Raw genomic sequence first — 6,000 nt, 5'->3', positions numbered from 1 at the left:
CTTGGGCAACAGAGCAAGACCCTGTCTCAAAAAAATAAAAAATAAATAAAATAATAACAGTATTATAATATTCTGTTTTTAATAGTGGTGTTTTGTATTTCCATTTACAAAACATAGTAATTCTCAATTGCTGAAAATGTCAAATCCTAGAAAACGGCATTCCTACGTGTGATGTTAACATCATTCTCAAACAGTTGTTGGCTGAAGATTGATTCGATGAATCCAATTTTTTCAAAACTGACAATACTGATGATTCAGACAATTCTGATGTTAGTTGCTTTTAGAAATAACTCCAAGAGCAGTTTTTAGATTTTATTTTCACACTGAAAATCAGTCAGATTTGCTTCAGCCTCAAAAAGCATGTTTATGTAAAATTAAATGAGTGCTGGCAGGCAACTGCAGTTTTTTCTCCTAAATGGGAAAAGGGTTAAAGATGTCACTCCACTGTTGCCCAGCTTACATTGTTTCTGGCAAGAAGTCTACTGTTCTTATGATTGTTCATTTATATGTAATATGTATTTTTCCTCTGGTTGCTTTTAATATTTTCTCTTTATCATTAGTTTTGTCCAATGTAATAATGTGCACAGGTGTTGTTTTCATGAAGTTTATTGTGTTTAGAATCTGTTGAACTTCTTCAATTTGTTTGTTTTGGTTTTCAACATATTTAAACAAATTTTGGCCATTTTTTCTTCAAATATATTCTTCAATTCTCCCTTCTTTCTTTTGAAAACTCCAATCACATGTACATTATGCCATGTTGTTTTTCCACAACTCTCTGAAGTTCTTTGTATTTTTGTTTCTTTGCTTCTCTGTGCCTTATTTTGCATAGTTTATTATTGCTATGTTTTCAAGTTTAGGATATTTTGTTTTCCAGACTATAATCTGCTATTAATCCTATCCAACATAATTTTTATTGCAGGTATTGCATTTTTCATCTCTATACATTTGGTTTTGGTCTTCTCATACATTCCATATTTCTTTTTAACATGTTTACACTTTCCTCTACTTTCTGGAACATATGGAATACAGTTAATAATTACTGTTTGTCTATTAAGTGGGTACTCTGTGCCACTTCTGCATCTGTTTTAATTGACTGATTTCCACCCCCACTTCCTCACTTAGATTTACATTTTCCTGCTTTAAATGCCTAGTAATTTTTTAATTAGATGCCAGACATCGTAAATTTGACCCAGTTGGATTTTCTTATATTTCTATAAATACTGATCCTTTTAAGGTTTGCTCTTAAGCTTTTATAGACTGGGCCATTGCATGCTGTAGGGCTAATTTTGCCCCAGTTCTAAGGCAATATCATGAGTCTTCTACTTGTTGCTTTGTGAACAAAAACTATTTCTTGCCCTTTATGAGTTCTTGATATTACTCCCTTTTATTCTTTCCCCTGGTTGTTATTTTCCTCTGGTTTGGGATAGTTTCCACATACACTTGTACTTACCAGTACAGAGCTGGAGACTCAAGGACATTCTCTGCAGATTTCCAGAATTCTCTCTCTGTTCTGCTCTTTTTCTCTGGTACTCTGTCCTGTGAACTTCACCTGTCTTGGCCATTCCAGACTATGAGCTACATCTTAACTTTAGAATACCAGGCAATGCCTGGGTTCTCACTTTGTACACTGAAGCTTGGAAACTCTCACCAGTAAGTAATCTGGAGGCAACATTATGACTCACTTGTTTGTTTCACTGTTCTTAAGGATCACTGTACTGTATTGCCTGATGTCTGATGCTTGAAAACCACTATTTCATTTATTTTGTATTGTTTTTGTTGTTACTGTTGTTTCCAGAGAATAAATCTGAACCATGTTTCTTCAGCTTGGCTAGACTCTAACTGTGTATTTGAGAATTTTATTATTTTTAGAAATCTAAATGTACAGACTTGCATTTATCTCTGTAAATTGCATATTGTCGCCTTTGTCCTTTTAAAGTATCTTCTAATTTTGGCTTTTTTTGTTTTAATTCATATGAAAAGCATCATTTTTATATGTTTGTGACACAGATAAGATATGTAGTTTAGAATAAAACCACAGACAGAGTTCTGAGAACTTCTACTAGGGATCAACCTGAAGTTCTCCTCAAACCATTAACAAGTGATCTTGGAGAAAAATGACCCAGAGTTGCAGAACCTCTTCACATTAACCGTATGGGAATTACTTGCTCCTTTCTTCCACAAAAGCAGTAAGAGAGCCTTTATCATTGTATTTGCCAAAGTTAAGATAGTCTGTTATTTATGGCCTTCCCTTTTCTAAATATAGAAACGATCAAAATCAGAACTTAGTATATTCTATATAGCCTGCTCTTAATGCGTTCATGTTGACTTCTAGAGATCTTTGCTTCCAAACAGTTCGGTAATTGATCCCAGAATGGGTCTAAAATCTACATTGATATTATAGAGATTAATAGCTTCCAAATTCTACCATTTCCAAAAAGGTAACACTTGTCTATCCATTTCTGGCTTTCTATCATTGCTTCTACTTATTATGACTTTTCAGATATTGCCAGCAATGTTTCTGGGATTATATTTGCACTTTTTTTTCAACATCCTGCTTATTTTCTTCAGGATATTTTGGTATATTAACCAACTATGTGAGGCTCTTTCTATATAGCAGAGACTGAAAATGTATGGAGATATATATATATATATATATATATATATATATATATATATAATATTTTTTTTTTTTTTTTTTTTTGAGACAGAGTTTCGCTCTTATTGCCCAGGCTGGAGTGCAATGGTGAGATCTTGGCTCACCGCAACCTCCACCTCCCAGGTTCACGCGATTCTCCTGCCTCAGCCTTCCGTGTAGCTGGGATTACAGGCATGCACCAGCACGCCTGGCTAAGTTTGTATTTTTATTAGAGACGGGGGTTTCTCCATGTTAGTCAGGCTGGTCTCGAACTCCTGACCTCAGGTGATCTGCCCCCCCTCGGCCTCCCAAAGTGCTGGGATTACAGGCATGAGCCACTGCACCCAACCTGGATACATTTTTAAGAAAAATTATGGCCAGGTGTGATGGTAATCACAGACCATCACAATGCTTCCCTGCACTTTGGGAGGCCGAGGCAGGTGCATTGCTTGAGCTCAGGAGTTTGAGAACAGCCTGGGCAACATGGCAAAACCCTGTCTCTACAAAAAATACAACAAGTAGTCAGGTGTGGTGGCATGCACCTGTAGTACCAGTTACTTGGGAGTCTCAGGTGGAAGGATGGCTTGAGTTCAGGAGGTAGAAGTTGCAGTGAACCAAGATCACACCACTGCACTCCCGCTGGGGTGACAGAGCCAGAGCCTATCTCTCTCTCTCTCTCTCTCTCTCACACACACACACACACACACACACACTTCATTTGTGTCAGAGAATTTGGAATTTAATGTCTTTCTTATATAGCCTGTCCTGTATTTATTTTTAAGATTGTCAGTCTGACTGCTATTCTTCATATTGGAGAAAAAAGAAAAATAGGCACTGAAACTCCTACTTTTCTTCTGTTATTTGTTAGCATAGTTTGTTGCCTGCATGATTAAATAATACCTGATGTCCAAGTAGTGGTCCTAACTTGTCACTGCTGTTTTCCTTTGTAGAACATAATCTAAGCTGTCATTGCTGTTTTTCTTTGTGATCTATGAGGTACGTTGTTATCTCTCCTTGGCATTATTTTCTTTTCTTTTGGGTATGGCTTGGTCCATTCTGTGATAGTTAGCTTTCCTGACAGTATTCATACAGGTCTCAACATTCTTATGGGCTCACATCACTCCTAAATGCACTAAAATCAGCATACACTAGTAATGTTTTATCCAGAATAAACGACCATAAAGCAGCACACAACTGATTGCATGCTGTAAGAACTGGATTTATTATTGATCAGAAATTTAACTTTTGTGTACGCACAAAATAAATTCATGTATAATAATTAGTTTCTAAAATCAAAGTTTGGGCCTTACTGAGCTTGTGTAACAATGACCTCAATAATTGAAAAAAAAATTCCTTAGGGGGGGATTTAAATAAATAAATAAATAATGGAATGAAAAAGGCAGCTGTGCTGACAGAAAAGTCAAAGATTAGCAAAAAAGTTACATGATGACAATGACAAAGTTAAACAGTCCAAACTTTTGTTTATGTGACAAAAATGTGAAACTTACCATCTTAAAATAAATCATAATCTTATGGCTAATTTTATTGCTTTGTGAAAGGCTTGACTCTGAAAATGAACAAGTTTATTCACTGTCAGATGCAGTTGATTTAAAGCCAAATGAGAAATTGTGATGCAAGAAGTATACAAATGTGTTAAATAAAATAGGATTCTTAAATACTCTAATGGTTGTAAATGTTAGTATTTAGCTAACATTTATTAAGTGCCTACGAATGTACCAGGCACTGTTCTAAGCACTAACGATGCTGTAATGAACAAAGTAGACAAAAATTTCTGTATTATGGAGTTTACATTCTAGTGGGGGTTAAGTTTGGAGAGTCAGAAAATAAACAAGATAAATAAATAGGTCAAATAGGTAAAACTAGGATTTTACAGATCACCGCTGTCCAATGGAAACACAATGTAAGCCATATATGTAATTTTCAATTTCCTACTAGCCATATTAAAGTGTAAAAAGAAACAGGTGAAATTAAATTTTCATAAGCTTTTTACTTTTGAATAATTTTTAATTTACAAAAAAATTCCAAATGTATTACACTGTTCATTCAGTTTTTCTGTTGTTAAGATCTTGCATTACTGTGATGCATTTTTCAAAACCAAGAAACCAACACTAGTGCATTATCATTAACTAAACCTCAGACTTTATTTGAATTTTACGAATTTTTCCATTAATGTCATCCTCCTGTTTCAGGATCCAGTTTATGATATCACAGTACATTTAGTTGTCATGTCTTCTTAGTCTCCTCTGGTCTGTGATGGGGTGGTATTAATTTTAATAATATATTTTATTTAACTCAATATAGCAAAAATATCATTTTAACCTGTAATTGATATTTTTTAAATTATCAATGTTTATTACTTTTTCTTATTCAGTCTTCAAAATCCAGAGTGTATTTTATACTTAACAGTGCATCACATTTCATACTCAGACACTTTCATTGGAAATACTTCATCTGCATTTGGATCTCACAAAATTTGCAGTTGAAAAAGTAGGTTCATATACGTAGGTTGTTCCAAGTATGCTTAAAAGTCTTCCAATAAATTCATGACTAATGCAAGTTTAGAAAAAAGAAAGCAAAAAAAAATTACTTTAAAAAGTTTAAAAATAATCCCATGAGATATCAGTTTTCAAATTTAAATCTAAATTTAATTAATCAATTAAGGTTAATTGATTTAAAAATTCAGTTCCCAGTTGCACTAGACATATTCAAGGGCTCAATAGTCACAGACCATCATAAGGACTTTTGATTTTATTCCGAGCTAGAAAGGGAGCACTGAAAGGGTTTTGAGCAAAGTAGTGACATAATCTGATTTAAGATGACTTTGCTATGTCAGAGAATAAATTGAGGTGAGGCAAGGGCAGAAGCAGGGAGACCAGCCAGGAGGCTACTGCAGGTAACATCAGGTAAGTGATGAAGGTGCCTTGGACTAAAGTGGTGGCAGTGGAGGTGGGGAGAACTGGTAGGAGTCCAGGAATCTCTTGTGCTAGCCCTGACTCAATCTGTTTATGAATTAGATAAGGGATCAGGGATGACACAAAGGTTTTGGGGCTAAAAAATTTAGGACAATGAATTTGTCTTTTATAGATTTTGTAAAAGAAACAGGTTTGGGTAGGAAGAGCAGGGGCTTGGTTTTGGACATTTTGAGTTCAAGATGCATATGAGACATGTAAGTGAAGATGTTAATAAGTAGGCAGTGGATATCTGAGCATGGAGTGGAGGAGAGCTCAGCTAGTGATACACATTTGGGAGCCATCAACATATAGATAGTATTTAAAGACAGAAGACTGAAGGAGACTACCAAACGAAAGTACGGAAAGAAGTATTAGGGTTAGGTCATCCAGCAA

This window comes from Nomascus leucogenys, chromosome 18 (genome assembly GCF_006542625.1).
Source record: "Nomascus leucogenys isolate Asia chromosome 18, Asia_NLE_v1, whole genome shotgun sequence".
Taxonomy (NCBI): Eukaryota; Metazoa; Chordata; class Mammalia; order Primates; family Hylobatidae; genus Nomascus; species Nomascus leucogenys.
The sequence above is the reverse complement of the archived record's forward strand: the minus strand, read 5'-3'. Positions refer to the sequence as shown.